Raw genomic sequence first — 20,263 nt, forward strand, 5'->3', positions numbered from 1 at the left:
GGGGAACCAGCCAGCATTCGCCTAAAAATCATCCAGACTGACCGGCTCACTGTGCCTCGACACAAGTACGCCCGGAGGATTCGTGCCACGGACCAGGCGCTCCTTCCCAATCTGGAAAGCCATGCGTTAGACTCTTTGGCTAACCGGGCAGGCAATGTTTGTTTCCTCTTTGTTAAACGTTGGAAGTATCGGGGAAACGTAGGACCTTTTCGATTTTTATATTTCAGCAAAGCAGCTCTAGCACCTACAAGAGAAAAAGATAAAATAAACTGTGAACGACAGAAGTCTCATATTTAAGAAGGATAATATTGATAAAATCTTCTTGTTTTATAAGCCAAGTTGTAAGTAGGCTGTTTAGGTTTTTATGTTGGTAACGCCACGTAGTGCTCTGTATGAAAATCACTGACTGTGCTGTGTGCAGTCTGTGCCTGGTTGGCATTGCTGCAATATTGTAGTGTTAGGCAGTTGGATGTGAACAGCGCGTAGCGTTGCGCAGTTGGAGGTGAGCCGCCAGCAGTGGTGGATGTGGAGAGAGAGATGGCAGTTTTGAGAGAAGACGATCTGGACGTGTGTCCGTCGGAAAAAGCAAATTTGTAAGACTGGATGTCATGAACTGATATATACATAATGACTTTTGAACATTATTAAGGTAAACACATTGTTCTCTAGCAAAATATTTCATTTGCTAACTATGCCTATCAGTAGTTAGTGCCTTCAGTAGTTAGGATCTTTTATTTAGCTGGCAGTATTGGAGCTCGCTGTATTGCAGTAGTTAGAGTAACTAAGATTTTTGTGAGGTAAGTGATTAATGAAAGGTATAGGTTATTGTTAGTCAGGGATTATTGAAAGTCAGATTGCGCTGCGCTAAAAATATTGTGTGTCACTTTAGTGTTGATCAGCATAAGTAAAGAGAGAACTGTCTGAGTACGTTCAGTTTTGCTCAGCTGTTTGAAAATCAAATAACGTAAGGGGTTTACCAGCACAGTAATCCATTAATTTTTCTAAGGGGACGTTTCAGAGTCATAGTGTATAACTATCGCAATGTTTCGACGTGTTTCCTACTTGTCATCATCAGGAGAAGTACCGGGTTAATAGACCAGTTCGATTTGGTCACCCGCTGGGCACTCTGCATGGGAACCTGCTGTCTAGTACCTGTAAAGGAAGGGACTGGACATGAACCTTAAGTTTGACCTGGCGATGATTTATCGGAAACTTTCGAAACGTTGCAACTACACGATGTCACGACTTTGTTGATGACCTGAGGAGATTCGAAATTCACCAAAAGAGTCTACATTCCCAAAAAAAAAAGAATTTTTCTCGCTTTTCGTTACTATGTAAAAGCCCGAGGTAAACTCTGGACAATGCTTTATTGTTTTTCATATTTCTGCGCACCAGCCCTTGTATGTGTAAGGGAGAAACATAAAGTAAACTGTGAACAACAGAGGTCTGACGAGTTCGTCAGATCTGCTCCGCGACCCGGCGCTGCCCTCGCGAAAGAATTCGCCTGGCATTTTACTGACGCCGGGCGTTTAGGAGCGGTCCGCAGGGAAGCGAAAAAAAAAAGAGGAAAGGAGAACGGCGAAAGAACGCGGGTGGCTGGAGAGAACTGGAGGCATCTGGAGAGGGTGGCGGCTGGAGGCGCCGGAACGCGCGGCAGTGGGGGTGGGTGAAGTGCTGGAGAAGGGGCGACAGACCTGTTGCGAGAAGTCGATAGCGGCACCTCGCTTTGTTACTGCGGGGCCCAACACAATGCCTGCCACGCGCACGGACTCCGACCTAAAAAAAACGGCAATGCAGTACACGCACGTGTCCGCCCAAATGAAATGCACTCCACTGCTTTACGCAATGCAGAATGCCTGCTGATCGTAACTGCCCGTAATGTACAAGCGCCCTTTTGTTATTCAAAGGTGAAAGCGTGTCTATTGGAGGGTTTTACAGGATGGGCCAAATGAAAGTAGCCCGGAGAACGGATTTGCAGGTTACAAAGGAACACAGGAGAGGAAAGGAAGTACAGTACTCACGTGACTATAGTAGATATAGAAAGTCACCATTCATCACATGGGGCTTTTCGGCCCTGGTCAACAAGTTGCTAAACGCGGATCGAGGCTGGATTGGTGGAACTGCTGCAGTCTCATCCGAAAAATGCTGCTGCAGCTCTTGAACACTATGAAAGTTGTTTCGATACACCTTGGACCTGAGGGCTCCCCACACAAAGTAATCGCACGCTGACAGATGAGACGAGCTGGCTGGCCAGCTAGGGCAGCAACCAGAATGATATCCACTAACAACTATGTCAGCCGTGGAGATTGTGTAATTCCGCTCCAAGGTTCGCCCGGCTGTATGAGCAGTTGCACCATCCTGTTAGAAGAAACTGCAGGTCTCTTCCTTGAAATTTCCTGGCAGATTAAAACTGTGTGCCAGGCCGAGACTCGAACTCGGGACCTTTGCCTTTCGCGGGCAAGTGCTCTACCGACAGAGCTACCCAAGCTCGACTCACGCCCCGTCCTCACAGCTTTAACTTCTGGCAGGACCTCGTCTGCTACCTTCCAAACCTTACAGAAGCTCTCCTGCAGGAGACTAGGTAGTGGCAGAAGTAAAGCTGTGAGGACGGGGCATGAGTCGCGGTTGGGTAGCTCAGTCGTTAGAGCACTTGCCCGCAAAATGCAAAGGTCACGAGTTCGAGTCTCGGTCCGGCACACAGTTTTAATCTGCCAGGAAGTTTCATATCAGCGCACACTCCGGTGCAAAGTGAAAATCTCATTCAGGTCTTTTCCAGATGTTGGCACTGTAATGCGCCGAAGTCAGCGGCTGATGAAACAAGATGGCACTACACTACTGGCCACTAAAATTGCTACACCACGAAGATGACGTGCTACAGACGCAAAACTTAACCGACAGGAAGAAGATGCTGTGATATGCAAATCATTAGGTTATCAGAGCATTCATACAAGGCTGGCGTCGGTGACGACACCTACAACGTGCTGGCATGACGGAAGTTTCCAACCGATTTCTCATACACAAACAGCAGCTGACCGGCGTTGCCTGGTGAAACTTTGTTGTGATGCCTCGTGTGAGGAGGAGAAATGCGTACCATCACGTTTCCGAGTTTGTTTGCCGGATTGTAGGCTACCGCGATTGCCGGTTTATCGTACCGCGACATTGCTGCTCCCGTTGGTCGAGATCCAATTCCTGTTCGCAGAATATGCAATCGGTGGGTTCAGGGGGGTAATACGGAACGCCGTGCTGGATCCCAACGGCCTCGTAACGCTGGCACTCGAGATCACAAGCATCTTATCCGCATGGCTGTAACGGATCATGCAGCCACGTCTCAATCTCTGAGTCAACAGATGGGGACGTTTGCAAGACAACAACCATTTGTACGAACAATTCGACGACGTTTGCAGCAGCATAGACTATCAGCTCGGAGACCATGGCCGCGGTTACCCTTGACGCTGCATCACAGACAGGGGCGCCTTGGGTGCACGAATGGCAAAACGTTATTTTTTCGGATCAATCCAGGTGCTGTTTACAGCATCATGATGGTCGCATCCGTGTTTGGCGACATCGCAGTGAACGGACATTGGAAGTGAGAATTCGTCATCGCCATTCTGGCGTATCACCCGGCGTGATTGTATGGGGGAGGGGGTGCCATTGGTTACACGTTTCGGTCACCTCTTGTTCGCATTGACGGCACTTTGAGCAGTGGACGTTACATTTCAGATGTGTTACGACCCGTGGATCTAACCTTCATTCGATCCCTGCAAAACCCTACATTTCAGCAGGATAACGCAAGACCGCATGTTGCACGACCTGTACGGGCCTTTCTGGATACAGAAAACGTTCGACTGCCCTGGTCAGCACATTCTCCAGATCTCTCACCAATTGAAACCGTCTGGTCAATGGTGGCCGAGCAACTGGCTCGTCACTATACGCCAGTCACTACTCTTGATGAACTGTGGTATCGTGTTGAAGCTGCATGGGCAGCTGTACCTGTACACGCCATCCAAGCTCTGTTTGACTGAATGCCCAGGGGTATTAAGGCCGTTATTACGGACACAGGAGGTTGTTTTGGGTACTGATTTCTCAGGGTCTATGCAGCCAAATTGCGTGAAAATGTAACATGTCAGTTCTAGTATAATATATTTGTCCAATGAATACCTGTTTATGATCTACATTTCTTCTTGGCGTAGCAATTTTAATGGCCAGTAGTGTGATAATACGGTGTGCAGACAGTGCACACCAAACCCCAACCTTCTGATCTTGCTGTGATGTTACGTGGTCATATGGCTCTGCTGCCCTGAACTTGTGGTTCTGTGAGCTGGTGCAACCACTCAGGCGAAACCGGGCTTCATTAGACACAAAGAACGGATCCATGTCTGAGTGATTCATTGTTATTTCAGTGAACAGCCACCCTCAAAACTGGAGGCGCTAAGGTGCACCTGGTTGTTTTAATGCACGAATAACAGACACTCGGTGGGGATGCATGTGTAGGTCCAGGTGGAGTATTCGTCCAAATGATCAACGAGATACGGCGGTCTCTTGCGTCAGACGCCAGGTTAATTTGAAGACACTCTCAAGCATTTTCTTGTGAACTGCAGCCACATTTTCTGGTGCGTGGATGCGTTTCGGAATGTTTCTTTTACTTGTTCAAAACAGATCCTGTCTGAAGTCATTTTCGGACTAAGCGTTGCGTGGGCCTCTTTGCTGGCACTTTGACACCATTAAACTTCTCAGTAAACAGCTGACCACACCGTTTCTATAACTTTGTTGTCACTTAACTTTCCACAACGAACACCGGCTGCGCCACTGTAAGTACCGTCGTCCCCTTTGCACTGCTCCATTCACACTGACGTAGGATGCACTATCACTAGGTTTCGAACCATTTTGGGTCACGTGGTGTACACGTCATGCGGATTGGTTATATGAGTAATTTCACGTCCAATCCTATCCATCGTCCGGTCCACTTCCATTTGTCCCACCGTGTAGCATCGCGTCAGTGAAAGCACTGTGCGTTAGATGGGGACAGTTTCGCATGGGACAAAAATACGAATCTAGTGTTTTTCCTACTTGTAAGTGTAGGGTGGCAGCCCTGCACCTACAGGTGAGAGCTTTTATCGTGGAAGAGTCAGGTGTGTTGTGTTAGTGGTTTGCGCTTTGAAGCTTTAGATGGTTCAAATGGCTCTGAGCAGTATGGGACTTAACATCTGTGGTCATCAGTCCCCTAGAACTTAGAACTACTTAAACCTAACTAACCTGCCCGAGGCAGGATTCGAACCTGCGACCGTAGCGGTCACGCGGTTCCAGACTGTAGCGCCTAGAACCGCACGGCCACACTGGCCGGCGATGGTTTAGAGATATGAGTTGAGTTGCTGTTTTGGAACTTTTGGTCCAAGTGCTTACCATGTGATTGATGGCTACCTGTCTGCTATAACGAAATCCCGAAGAATTACCAATACCTTGTACGGTAGTACATAAGTCACGCCTGAAGCTTAGCTGTCATTTTAACAAGCTGCTAATACTAGATAATGAATCAGCGCCAGGGCTCAAAGATCCTACTAAATAAGGCTGGGGAAAATGTCTGCATGCGTACCTTCTCTTCAGAATGTTTATCTTTTCTTTCTTCACTAATCCAACTTCGTGTTACAGGAACTAAGAAAAAAAAATAATTCCTCCACGCCGTTGTCTTCTAAAACGCAATAGGGGGCTAAGAAACTAATAGGAAACGCATCAACCATTATAAATGCAGCTAAAAAGGCTTGAATGTAATGACTACAAATTACGCAAAATACTAAAACCAGGCTATGAAGTAGAATCATTGGGGCGTTTCAAGAGTGCATTTTCTGCGACATAGGAAACGTAATTGGTGGAGCACTGTATCAGTTTGGATTCGTTGTTCTACTTCCGGTAGTTAGCACATCAGTTTGCCGAAAGTAGTGGCATAAACCACCCAGTTAATGTGGAAACCCAGGTGGTAGTGGAAGACTAGGCTAACTAATTCATCTGTCGTTACAGTTTAAGGTTGTGGCAACTAAAGAAAATCAGTATCGGGAGGATAATAGGGTTGAATCAAGCACAAATGGAATTTTTTTCAGCATCTTGAAAATTTTGCAGTCTGAATACAGGTTTTCGCCTCATAGAGTCTGTTATGAAGACGAAACAGGAATACAGACTGTACCGGGAAAATTGCAGAAAAGTGGAAGGATACATAATAATTAATAATAATAATAATAATAATAATAATAATAATACAGTGTGTTTCCCTACGTTAAAATAAGTTTTATTTCAATCAGTGTTATGTTAATGTCATGTTTTGATATGTAATATGGTCATAGTGGTGGAGATGATGATGGAGATGATGATGGAGATAATGATTATTATTATTATTATTATTATTATTATTATTATTACGAAAAATCCGCTTTTTGAAGCGGAATTCTACGTACCCATTCGATAGAGCGGTCCAAAATTAGCCAAGTGCGATATTTGTCGATGCTTCTGGCATTGATGATGATGTAGTAAGTATTGTGCAAGTTATTAATGACATAATCTGACAAATACTACGATTCTCCTTTATTCTGTTATAATTTCTTTCTGCGTGGAACTTGTTCAGTAACAATAGGATGTTCCCCATGGTCTGGTGCAAAGCTCCATTTTCTTCTTTTGTAACACTTTTTAAATATAACTTTAATACATCACACAAGTATTCCTGGATTTGTGGAATCGTGTAAAATATGATCCAACATGTTTTCTGTACAAATTTCATTTTCGTGCAACCAGAAAGTAGAAGGGAAAAAAAGAACAGGTTAAGTACTCATCTTTGCCCCGGACCAACAGACTACACTGGTGTGCAAAACCTAAGGATAAAAGTAAATTTCACATGATGTTTGAGTGTCAAATAACATAGCTAGATGAGGGTATCGTCATACATAGAAAGAACTGCGGCAGTATAGTACTGGAGGCTGTGTTGTTGTTGTGGTCTTCAGTCCTCAGACTGGTTTGATGCAGCTCTCCATGCTACTCTATCCGGTGCAAGCTTCTTCTTCTGCCACTACCTACTGCAGCCTACATCCTTCTGAATCTGTTCAGTGTATTCATATCTTGATGTCCCTCTACGATTTTTACCTCACACGCTGCCCTCCAATACTAAATTGGTGTCCCTTGATGCCTCAGAATGTGCCCTACCAACCAATCCCTTCTTCTACTCAAGTTGTGCCACAAATTTCCCTCCTCCCCAATTCTATTCAACACCTCCTCATTAGTTATGTGAGTTACCCATCTAATCTTCAGCATTCTTCTGTAGCCCCACATTTCGAAAGCATCTATTCTCTTATCGTCTATTATTGTCCACGTTTCACTTCCATATATGGCTACACTCCATACAAATACTTTCAGAAACGACTTCCTGACACTTAAATCTATACTCGATGTTAACAAATTTCTCTTCTTGAGAAACGCTTTTCTTGCCATGGCCAGTCTACATTTTATATCCTCTGTACTTCGACCATCATCAGTTATTTTGCTCCCCAAATTACAAAACTCCTTTACTACCTTACGTGTCTCATTTCCTAATCTAATTCCCTCAGCATCACCCGATTTAATTCGACTACATTCCATTATCCTCGCTTTGTTTTTGTTGATGTTCATCTTATATCCTCCTTTCAAGACACTGTCCATTCCGTTCAACTGCTTTGCAGATCCTTTGCTGTCTCTGACACAACTACAATGTCATCGGCGAACCTCAAAGTTTTTATTTTCTCTCCACGGATTATATACCTACTCTGTATATACTTTTATTTTATTTTATTTATTTATTGTTCTTTGGGACCAAATTAAGGAGAAGTCTCCATGGTCATGGAACGAGTCAATACATGAAATTATAACACGATATTAGAAACAGATAAAATGAAATATAAATAGACATATTCAGGTGACAAGTCGTAAGTTTAAATAAAGAAAATCAACAATGTAACACTGGAATTTGCTTAATTTTTCAGCTCTTCCAGGAGCTCCTCGACAGAATAGAAGGAGTGAGCCATGAGGAAACTCTTCAGTTTAGACTTAAAAGAGTTTGGGCTAGTTTCTTTTGTTTCCTTTACTGATTCCTCAATACACATACTCAAGAACTTCGGGGACAGGCTACAACCCTGTCTCACTCCCTTCCCAACCACTGCTTCTCTTTCGTGTCCCTCGACTCTTATTACTGCCATCTGGTTTCTGTACAAATTGTAAATAGCCTTTCGCCGCCTGTATTTTACCCCTGCCACCTTCAGAATTTGAAAGAGGGTATTCCTGTCAAGTCTACAAATGTTAGAAACTTAGGTTTGCCTTTCTTTAATCTATTTTCTGAGATAAGTCGTAGGGTCAGTATTGCCTCCCGTGTTCCAACATTTCTACGGAATCCAAACTGATATCCGAGGGCGGCTTCTACCAGTTACTCCCATCGCCTGTAAAGAATTCGTGTTAGTATTTTACAGCCGTGGCTTATTAAACTGATAGTTCGGGATTTTTCACATCTGTCAACACCTGCTTTGACTCTTATTCACAGAATAATTACACAGAAGTCACCGTGATGTTTGGTGGCCGCCTGGACATTAAAATAAAAAAATAAAATAAAAAATCGCAAGCCACAGTGTGTAGCGGACTGTACCTTATGTACTACTATTGGTTCTCCTTTCTAATCTAGTCTTGTATTGTTCATGGAAAAAAAGGTTGTCGGTATGCCTCTGCGTGGGCTCTAATCTCTCTGATTTTATACTCATAGTCTCTTCGCGAGATATCGTAGGAGGGAACAATATACGGCTTGACTCCTCGGTGTAGATATGTTCTCGAAACGTCAGCAAAAGCCCGTACCGAGCTAGTGACCGTCTCTCCTGCTGACTCTTCCACTGGAGTTTATCTATCATCTCCGTAACGCTTTCGCGATTACTAAATGATCCTCTCCGTTTGATCTTCTCTATCTCTTCTATCAACCCTATCTGGTACGGATCCCACACCGGTGAGCAGTATTCAAGCAGTGGGCGAACAAGTGTAGTTTAACCTACTGACTTTGTTTTCGGACTGCATTTCCTTAGGATTCTTCCAATGAATCTGTCTGGCATCTGCTTTACCGACGACTAATTTTATATGATCATTCCATTTTAAATCACTCCTAATGCGTACTGCCAGATAATTTATGGAATTAACTGCTTCCAGTTGCTGACCTTCTGTATTGTAGCTAATGATAAGGGATCTTTCTTTATATGTATTCGCAGCACATCACACTTGTCTACATAGAGATTCAATTGCCATTTCCTGCATCATGCGTCAATTCATTGGAGATCCTCCTGTATTTCAGTAGAATTTTCCATTGTTACAACCTCTCGATATACCACAGATCATCCGCAAAAAGCCTCAGTGAACCTGCGATGTCATCCACAAGGTTATATTGCGAATAGCATCGGTCCTACGACACTCCCCTGCGGCACACCTGAAATCACTCTTACTTCGGAAGACTTCTCTCCATTGAGAATGACATGCTGCGTTCTGTTATCTAGGAACTCTTCAATCCAATCACACAATTGGTCTGATAGTCCATATGCTCTTACTTTGCTCATTAAACTACTGTGGGGAACTGTATCGAACGCCTTGCGGAAGTTGATAGGGCGCGTTATCACCAAGGAAGGCAACGCACGCTCTGCAGCGTGCACCCACGCTGGCCATGGTGTTGCTATGGGTAGGCGTCCCATCCTTCCACCAGAGCTGTTGACAGTTGCTGCACGGTTGCTGGTGTATGTTAACGTGCTACAGTACGTCTCCCCAAAGAGCCCCGCCCGAGTTCGATGGGATTTAAGACTTGGGAACAGGCAGGCCAATCCATTCACCGAATTTCCTCTCGTTCGAAGAACTCCTTCACCTGCGCTTCTCTATTTAGTCGCACATTGTGTAGTGTGGGGGGTTGATCGGCTATTCTGTTACTCTGCTCAACGGATTAATCTGAGATGTACCCTTTACCCTGTGGCTCCTGCAAGATGCAATTTCCACCCCCACACTACTACAGAAGTCAGACAGACGCTCCTAACGTTCTAAAGAGAAATGCCTGAAAAACTTTCAGCAATAAATATCTTCTGGAGTCATCCGCTGTAAGGAAATGACATAAAAATTCACTAAATTTCCTACGTAACTAGTGGAATACTTGGGTACTGGAGTAGTGCTAGTTAGTGTAAGAAAAACGTGAAACTAACGAAAGTTATTATTTATTTTGCAAAAGTTCTGAGAAATCACAATGGCACTTTTAGTTATGAACTGAACAATTTATTTCCGGGTTCTTTTCGGAATTTGAAGTTACCTCTTAAGGATAGGATTCGCTAATGAAATTTCTATACAAAGTTTAAGATTGTTATTGACTTGGCAGAATGGCTGAGAGCCACACTTGAATGATTATCCGTTAGAATGTTGCTTGGTACGGTCGAGGCTGTCGCGTGTGAAATGGAGTGAAGTGTACTGTTGTGGAGGAAATATGGGGCCCGCAATAGCTGTAGCGCATAATTCCGTAAGCTGCGATGACTGCTGTCTGCACCGCTCGCTGCTAACAAATAAAGTAACTCTAGTTTTATCTGAATTGACCTTCGCCAATCAAACTTTCCCTACGCCTTGATGAAGTGAAGGATTCCTATTCGCCCCTAGTCTAACTGTTAGCGTGGTACACTGGTCAGATAACCAGTCCATTGCGATGCCACTCAATAATTCGCTCGCAGGCGTTTAACTAAAACTGTCCGTTCACACCACACAATAAGTGTGTCGGCCTACACAGTGAACAGCGCTTAATCGCAACGACTCAATATAGATTTGCACAGACAGAGGTGCTCTCGACAGAGGTGCTCTCCCAATGAAGTACTGAGGAGAGACTTGTTTCTCACTCCAAGAGCGACAAGAGAACGGCGCCTCTCCACGCCAGACGTGAAGGGATGATCTGGACGTGTGTCCGCTAGAAAGAGTAAATTTGTAAGACTGGATTTCTAACTATGCCTCTCAGTGGTTAGTGCCTTCAGTAGTTTGAATCTTTTATTTAGCTGGCAGTATTGGCGCTCGCTGTATTGCAGCAGTTCGAATAACGAAGATTTTTGTGAGGTAAGTGATTCGTGAAAGGTATAGGTTAATGTTAGTCAGGGCCATTCTTTGTAGGGACTATTGAAAGTCAGATTCTGTTGCGCTAAAAATATTGTGTGTCAGTTTAGTGTTGATCAGAATAAGTAAAGAGAGAAATGTCTGAGTACGTTCAGTTTTTGCTCTGCTGTTTAAAAGTCAAATATCAGCACAGTAATTCATGAATTTTTTCTAAGGGGACGTTTCAATACTTTGAGAGGTGGCAGAACTCATCGAAAGACACACTCTTCCTATTCTGTTGGACGCCGTACCTCTGAATCAGAGCGTGGTCACGTGATATCGGCGTGACTGATGCTCTGCATGTAACACCTTGCTAGCATGACGAATTCTAGACCGTAAATATCCTGGTAGGTGGATTGGGCGTGTTGGCTGCCCAATCTCCGGAACTAACGACGCTGGATTTCTATGGAATGATGTCTATCAAAATGTCCGAACAACGCCGGAGGACCTGCAACAACGCGTTGTTGAGGTTTGTACAGACATCACAGATGCAGCAGCCTGTCCTTCATCCTCAGAGTGACCCTACGTATTAATGCCAATGACCACCACTTTGAGCATTGGTTGTAAGCGCTCTGTTTTTCATTTAGTGTTCGTTGGTTGGTTGCGTGTTCCATTGACCAATCGCACGTTACGGTAGCCGTTATGATGTGGAACGGGTCAAGTGCACATTTGAACTGGCAAGGGCCATGCCGCAGTGAATACACCGGTTCCCGTGAAATCACCGAAGTCAAGCGCCGTCGGGCGTGGCCGGCACTTGGATGGGTGACCATCCTGGCCGCCATGCGCTGTTGCCATTTTTCGGGCTGCACTCAGCCTCGTGATGCCAACTGAGGAGCTACTCGACCGAATAGTAGCGGCTCCAGTCACAGAAAACCATCATAACGATTGGGAGAAAGGTGTCCTGACCACACGCCCCTCCTATCCGCATCCTCAAATGGGGGTGACACGGCGGTCGGATGGTCCCGGTAGGTCACTTGTGGCCTGAAGACGGAGTGCTCAGTGTTGAAGATTAATATTCCTATTATTTACTCCATTCCCTTAAATGGCACAACATGCATATACTACATTTATTGATTTATTTATTCCTATTCAAGAATTAGTCTATGGTAGAGAAGGAGTTGTCAAGGAGATATGATTTGAAGCTATTACTGCTGTCTGTCAGACATTTTATTTCATCTGGTAATTTGCCAAAAATGGTTATAGCAGCATCTACACCTCTACATCTACAAGATTACTCTGCAATTCACATTTAAGTGCTTGGCAGAGGGTTTATCGAACCACAATCATACTATCTCTCTACCTTTCCACTACCGAACAGCGCGCGGGAAAAACGAACACCTAAACCTTTCTGTGCCTGCTCTGATTTCTCTTATTTTATTTTGATGATCATTCCTACCTATGTAGGCTGGGCTCAACAAAATATTTTCGCATTCGGAAGACAAAGTTTTTCTCGATGATTTGCCGTCTATTACTACGAACTGCGACCTTCCTGACAGAAAATCAGCCGGCCGCGGTGGTCTCGCGGTTCTAGGCGCGCAGTCCGGAACCGTGCGACTGCTACGGTCGCAGGTTCGAATCCTGCCTCGGGAGTGGATGTGTGTGATGTCCTTAGGTTAGTTAGGTTTAAGTAGTTCTAAGTTCTAGGGGACTAATGACCACAGCAGTTCAGTCCCATAGTGCTCAGAGCCATTTGAACCATTTTGACAGAAAATCACGAATCCAGTCGCACAACTGAGACGATACCCCATAGGCCCGCAGCTTGATAAGAAGTCGCTTGCGAGGAACAGTGTCAAAATCTTTCCGGAAATCCAGAAATACAGAATCAACTTGAGATCCCCTGTCGATAGCTGACATTACATCGTGCGAATAAAGAGCTACCTGCGTTGCACAAGAGCGATGTTTTCTGAAACCATGCTGATTACGTATCAATAGATCGTTCCCTTCGAGGTGATTCATAATGTTTGAATCCAGTATATGCTCCAAAACCCTACTGAAAACCGACGTCAATGATATAGGTCTTTAGTTAAATGGATTACTCCTACTACCCTTCTTGAACACTGGTGCGACCTGCGCAATTTTCCAATCTGTAGGTACAGATCTATCGGTGAGTGAGGGGTTGTATATGAGTGCTAAGTAGGGAGCTATTGTATCACCGTAATCTGAAAGGAACCTAATCGGTATACAATCTGGAGCTGAAGACTTGCCGGTATCAAGCGAAAGAGTTGCTTCGCAACCCCTAAGGTATCTACTTCTAAGAAACTCAGGGAAGCAGCTGTTCGTGTTTCAAATTCTGGAATATTCCATTCGTCTTCCCTGGTGAAGAAATTTCGGAAAGGTGCGTTCAATAACTCCGCTTTAGCGGCACAGTCGTCGGTAACAGTACCATCGGCACTGAGCAGCGAAGGTATTGACTGTGTCTTGCCGCGTGTTTACTTTACATACGACCAGAATTTCTTCGGATTTTCTACCAAATTTCGAGACAATGTTTCGTTGTGGAACCTATTAAAGGCATCTCGCATCGAAGTCCGTGCCAAATTTCGCGCGTCTGTAAATTTTAGCCCATCTTCGGGATTTCGCGTTCTTCTGAACTTCGCATGCTTTTTCCGTTGCCTCTGCAACAGCGTTCGGACCTGTTTTGCGTACCATCGGGGATCAGTTTCATCTCTTACCAATTTAAGAGGTATGAATATCTCAATTGCTGTTGCTACTATATCTCGTCTACATTCGCATAGTCAGTTCGGAAGGAATGGAAATTGTCTCTTAGGAAGGCTTCTAGTGACACTTTATCTGCTTTTTTAAATAAAATTATTTTGCGTTTGTTTCTGGAGGATATGGAAGAAACGGTATTGATCCTAGCTAGAACGAACTTGTGATCACTAATCCCTGTATCAGTCATGATGCTCTCTATTAGCTCTGGATTGTTTGTGGCTAAGAGGTCAAGTGTGTTTTCGCAACCATTTACGATTCGCGTGGGTTCGTGGACTAACTGCTCAAAATAATTTTCGGAGAAAGCATTTAGGACAATCTCGGAAGATGTTTCCTGCCTACCACCGGTTTTGAACAAGTATTTTTGCCAACATACCGAGGGAAGGTTGAAGTTCCCACCAAATATAACCGTATGAGTGGGGTATTTATTTGTTACAAGACTCAAATTTTCTCTGAACTGTTAATCAACTATATCATCGGAGTCTGGGGGTCGGTAGAAGGAGCCAATTATTAACTTAATTCGGCTGTTAAGTATAACCTCCACCCATACCAATTCGCACGGAGTATCTACTTCGATTTCACTACAAGATAAACCACTACTGACAGACACAAACACTCCACCACCAATTCTGCCTAATCTATCTTTCCTGAACACCGTCTGAGACTTCGTAAAAATTTCTGCGTAACTTATTTCAGGCTTTAGCCACCTTTCTGTACCTATAACGATTTCAGCTTCAATGCTTTCTATTAGCGCTTGAAGCTCAGGGACTTTCCTAGCACAACTACAACAATTTACAACTATAATTCCGACTGTTCCTTGATCCAAGCACGTCCTGTAATTGCCAAGCACCCTTTGACATTGCAGCCCATCCCGCACTTTCCCGAGGCCTTCTAACCTAAAAAAACCGCCCTGTCCACGCCACACAGCCTCCGCTACCCGTGTAGCCGCCAGCTGAGTGTAATGACTCCTGCCCAAAACCTCAACACTCTATGGCGCAAGTCAAGGAATCTGCAGACAACACGGTCGCAAAACCGTCTGAGCCTCTGATTCAGACCCTCCACTCGGCTCTGCACCAAAGGTCCGCAGTCGGTTCTGTCAACGATGCTGCAGATAGTGAGCACTGCCTTCATCTCGTAAGCAAGACCGGCAGCCTTCACCAAATCAGATAGCCGCTGGAATCCAGAGAGAATTTCCTCAGATCCAAAGTGACACGTCATTAGTGCCGACATGTGCCACCACCTGCAGCTGGCTGCAACCTGTGCTCTTCATAACACACACATCCATGCCCGAGACAGGATTCGAACCTGCGACCGTAGCGGACAACATGACTTGTACACATGTGCAGGCCACGCCCAAATCCGTGGGTCTCGTCACATGCAAAGGTGGAACGACCCTTGAACAAAGCCTATATTTACTGTTCACTGCAGCCATACTTCCGCTCCTCTCGCCAAGAGGCACAGGCGCGGCAGTACACCACATGACAAGTGACCCCCTGCGATGTCCCGTGCAACTAGGACTGTTGATATTTTTAAAAATATCGGGAATCCGTTTTGTTGGTATTTAAAAATATATCTTGACCGGCGCTCGTTATACTGAGAAAAGTATCTATATATGGCTGGAACAAATATCGACGTACTGGCCTATAAAAATGTCAGCTGCACCTTTGTAAGTAAACTGCCGCTTTAGAGTTGTATGTGTAAGTACTAATTTATTATTAGATATTCTGTACATCACCAAACTAGCAGTCTGCCTGTCTCCGTTGGAGCAACAACTGGAACGAAAATGATGCTCTTTCAATCTTGGCGAAAACCACTTGGCTGACGATGGTAACTGCTTGCAAGTGGCACGATGAAAGGTGTCCGATGGGTCCGTCGTTCGGTTTCGTCTCATATCCCATTCGTCCGGAACACTTCATGTCGACTTCCTTGATTTTTCATTTCTGCCAACGACAGCGATGTAGAAGTTGTAGTGTCAAAGTTGTGTGGTGAAGCCAATCGTTGCAATTTCTGTTGGTAGCACTGAGCACCGACTGCGACATCGTGTCCTCCCCCTCGTATCTGTCCAAAGAAACGTTAGCGACAGCCCCGGACATGTGCACAAGCCCCGCCCATTTACCCCCCTCCACACCTACCCCCCGTCACACCACCCAAGAGCGCATTAATATGATCTTTGGTAGTCCTCATCGCTATTGTGTTTTTGTTCGTCGTTTTTTGTTTTACCGCGATTGTTCATACTAGCAGTGTTGTGCTGTTAGTACTTCTTAGTAGGTTGTGTAATACTGTCAAAATGAAACATAGATATGCACTCTCAATAAAGTTATCATACACAAGGTACCTAATCTTGACTGTTGTGGCCAACTGCTGTCAAAACTGATATCTAACAGACATTAAAGTACGATAAGATGTGTCGGAATGACACTGACGAAATTATGTACATATGTTTAACAATAGGCAGCTCTAAAGCTCTCAACCACTGAAGAAGAACTCAAAGTAATCTCGTGTTTGCTATAAGCAAGCAGTCATAATAGTTCACAAGTAAAAATTCACCCATTTCACAGGCAAATCTTAAGGAAGAATGTCACTGTATAAATATCTGACTGCTTGCATTACGCATTTCTACATTATCCCACTCTTATATTCTTTAGTCTTAATGAGGTAATGAGAAACAAACCAAGACATCGACTTTGCCTTGTTTATGCACAACACTGACTTCAGACAATCGAGATAATGGACAGCATCCTTGGCGATACTACCAATTAATATTTCCCAACAGAATTTCTTACACTACGCGAGGTGACGGAAATTTGCGTTCACTTCAGTTAACAAATATCAGATTTTTTTATATAATGCAGATGAAAGCTCATGAAATAAAAAAGAGAGTGTGGATACCATTTTTATTTTTCTTTCTTGCTGATGATTTTTCAACTCGCATATTAATGAACATATTTCTAATTCTTTTCACAATGGTACCGGAAAAACTGTATTTCGTACTAACTACTGATTTTCTCCCTTGTTATGACTGGCATATCTGTGATACGACCAACTTTGATGTTGGAACATGCGGCAGGCCATGGGCGGAGCTTAGGATATGGATTGGCGTGGAGGGGGGGTAATTGGGCGGGACTTGTGCACCGTCCGGGGCTGTCGCTAACGTTACGTTCTCTGTCCACAGCAAATACCAATCTTGTCACTTAGATTTCTGTTCGTCATTTCCAGCAACTGCTTTTGAAGAATGGCGATGTAACACATTAGTTGGGTTAAAAATTGTTTCACAAGTTGCGACATTGTCGCGAATAGAACGGTGAGACGCATATACAATAAGTTTCCTCTAATTTACGTCTATGGACACAAACGTTTTGTTAAAAGGTTACCGGTTTCGGTAGATAATAACCCTCATCAGATCTGCAGTTTCACTGTGCAATTCATTATTGAAGACTAGTGTATGCCGACATTAGCGACATCTGGTGAACTTACAACACAAACAGCTTGCGGCTACTGTACTGCAGCTTGTTCAGAACAGTAGTGCTACTGACAAAATGGTTCAAATGGCTCTGAGCACTATGGGACTTAACTTCTGAGATCATCAGTCCCCTAGAACGTAGAACTACTTAAGCCTAACTAACCTAAGGACATCACACACATCCATCCCCGAGGCAGGATTCGAACCTGCGACCGTAGCGGACAACATGACTCATGCATATGATGTTATTTATATATATTTGACGATGCTGGTGCTGATTCTGGATTTAACATTTGACGATGCCACTGTGGCTGCTGTACATTAGGATTTTGTTTTTATAATACAGGTATGCCTCTTCATGCACAAAAGCGCACAAATGCATATATTTATCAGTAGTACATTTCATTATGGTCTATGTATTGTTTTTAAGCTGTAGACAATCTGCGAGTATATTTCTGTTTTTCCCATTTTTTGCTGCAGATCTGATGATGGTCATTATCGACCGAAACCGGTAATCTGTTAACATAAAGTTTCTGACTTTTTTTTTTTTTTTTTTTTTTTTTCGTCGTCAGTCTACTGACTGGTTCGATGCGGCCCACCACGATTCCTCCCCAGTGCTAACCTCTTCATCTCAGACTAGCACTTGCAACCTACGTCCTCAATTATTTGCTTGACGTATTCCAATCTCTGTCTTCCTCTACAGTTTTTGCCCTCTACAGCTCCCTCTAGTACCATGGAAGTCATTCCCTCATGTCTTAGCAGATGTCCTATCATCCTGTCCCTTCTCCTTATCAGTGTTTTCCACATATTCCTTTCCTCTCCAATTCTGCACAGAACCTCCTCATTCCTTATCAGTCCACCTAATTGTCAACATTCGTCTGTAGCACCACATCTCAAATGCTTCGATTCTCTTCTGTTCCGGTTTTCCCACAGTCCATGTTTCACTGCCATACAATGCTGTACTCCAGACGTACATCCTCAGATATTTCTTCCTCAAATTAAGGCCGGTATTTGATATTAGTAGACTTCTCTTGGCCAGAAATGCCTTTTTTGCCATAGCGAATCTGCTTTTGATGTCCTCCTTGCTCGGTCCGTCATTGGTTATTTTACTGCCTAGGTAGCAGAATTACTTAACTTCATTGACTTCGTGACCATCAATCCTGATGTTAAACTTCTCGCTGTTCTCATTTCTACTACTTCTCATTACCTTCGTCTTTCTCCGATTTACTCTCACACCATACTGTGTACTCAATAGACTGTTCATTCCCTTCAGCAAATCATTTAATTCTTCACTTTCACTCAGGATAGCAACGTCATCAGCGAATCGTATCATTGATATCCTTTCACCTTGTATTTTAATTCCACATCTGAACCTTTCTTTTATTTCCATAATTGCTTCCTCGATGTACAGATTGAAGAGCAGGGGCGAAAGGCTACAGCCTAATCTTACACCCTTCTTAATACGAGCACTTCGTTCTTGATCGTCCACTTTCATTATTCCCTCTTGGTTGTTGTACATATTGTATATGACACGTCTCTCCCTATAGCTTACCCCTACTTTTTTCAGAATCTCAGCTGGCACCATTTTATATTGTCGAACGCTTTTTCCAGGTCGACAAATCCTATGAACGTGTCTTGATTTTTCTTCAGCCTTGCTTCCATTATTAGCCGTAACGTCAGAATTGCCTCTCTCGTGCCTTTACTTTTCCTAAATCCAAACGGATCGTCACCTAGCGCATTCTCAATTTTCTTTTCCATTCTTCTGTGTATTATTCTTGTGAGCAGCTTCGATGCATGAGCTGTTAAGCTGATTGTGCGATAATTCTCGCAGTTGTCAGCTCTTTCCGTCTTCGGAATTGTGTGGATGATGCTTTTCCGAAAGTCAGATGGTATGTCGCCAGACTCATATATTCTACACACCAACGTGAATAGTCGTTTTGTTGCCACTGTCCGTAATGATTTTAGAAATTCTGATGGAATGTTATCTATCCCTTCTGCCTTATTTGACCGTAAGTCCTCCAAAGCTCTTTTAAATTCCGATTCTAATACTGGATCCCCTATCTCTTCTATATCTACTCCTGTTTCTTCTTCTATCACATCAGACAAATCTTCACCCTCATAGAGGCTTTCAATGTATTCTTTCCACCTATCTGCTCTCTCCTCTGCATTTAACAGTGGAATTCCCGTTGCACTCTTAATGTTACCACCGTTGCTTTTAAGGTCACCAAAGGTTGTTTTGACTTTCCTGTATGCTGAGTCTGTCCTTCCGACAATCATATCTTTTTCGATGTCTTCACATTTTTCCTGCAGCCATTTCGTCTTAGCTTCCCTGCACTTCATATTTATTTCATTCCTCAGCGACTTGTATTTCTGTATTCCTGATTTTCCCGAAACATGTTTGTACTTCCTTCTTTCATCAGTCAACAGTAGTATTTCTTCTGTTACCCATGGTTTCTCAGCAACTACCTTCTTTGTACCTATGTTTTCCTTCCCAACTTCTGTGATGGCCCTTTTTAGAGGCGTCTATCCCTCTTCAACTGTATTGCCTTCTGCGCTATTCCTTATTGCTGTATCTATAGCGTTACAGAACTTCAAACGTATCTCGTCATCCTTAGAACTTCCGTATCCTACTTATTGGCGTATTGATTCTTCCTGACTAATGTCTTGAACTTCAGCCTACTCTTCATCACTACTATATTGTGATCTGAGTCTATGCCTGCTCCTGGTTACGCCTTACAATCCAGTATCTGATTTCGGAATCTCTGTCTGACCATGACGTAATCTAATTGAAATCTTCCCGTATCTGCCGGCCTTTTCCAAGTATACCTCCTCCTCTTGTGATTCTTGAACAGGGTATTCGCTATTACTAGCTGAAACTTGTTACAGAACTCAATTAGTCTTTCTCCTCTTTCATTCCTTGTCCCAAGCCCATATTCTCCTGTAACCTTTTCTTCT

This window comes from Schistocerca gregaria, chromosome 9 (assembly GCF_023897955.1).
Source record: "Schistocerca gregaria isolate iqSchGreg1 chromosome 9, iqSchGreg1.2, whole genome shotgun sequence".
Classification (NCBI taxonomy): Eukaryota; Metazoa; Arthropoda; class Insecta; order Orthoptera; family Acrididae; genus Schistocerca; species Schistocerca gregaria.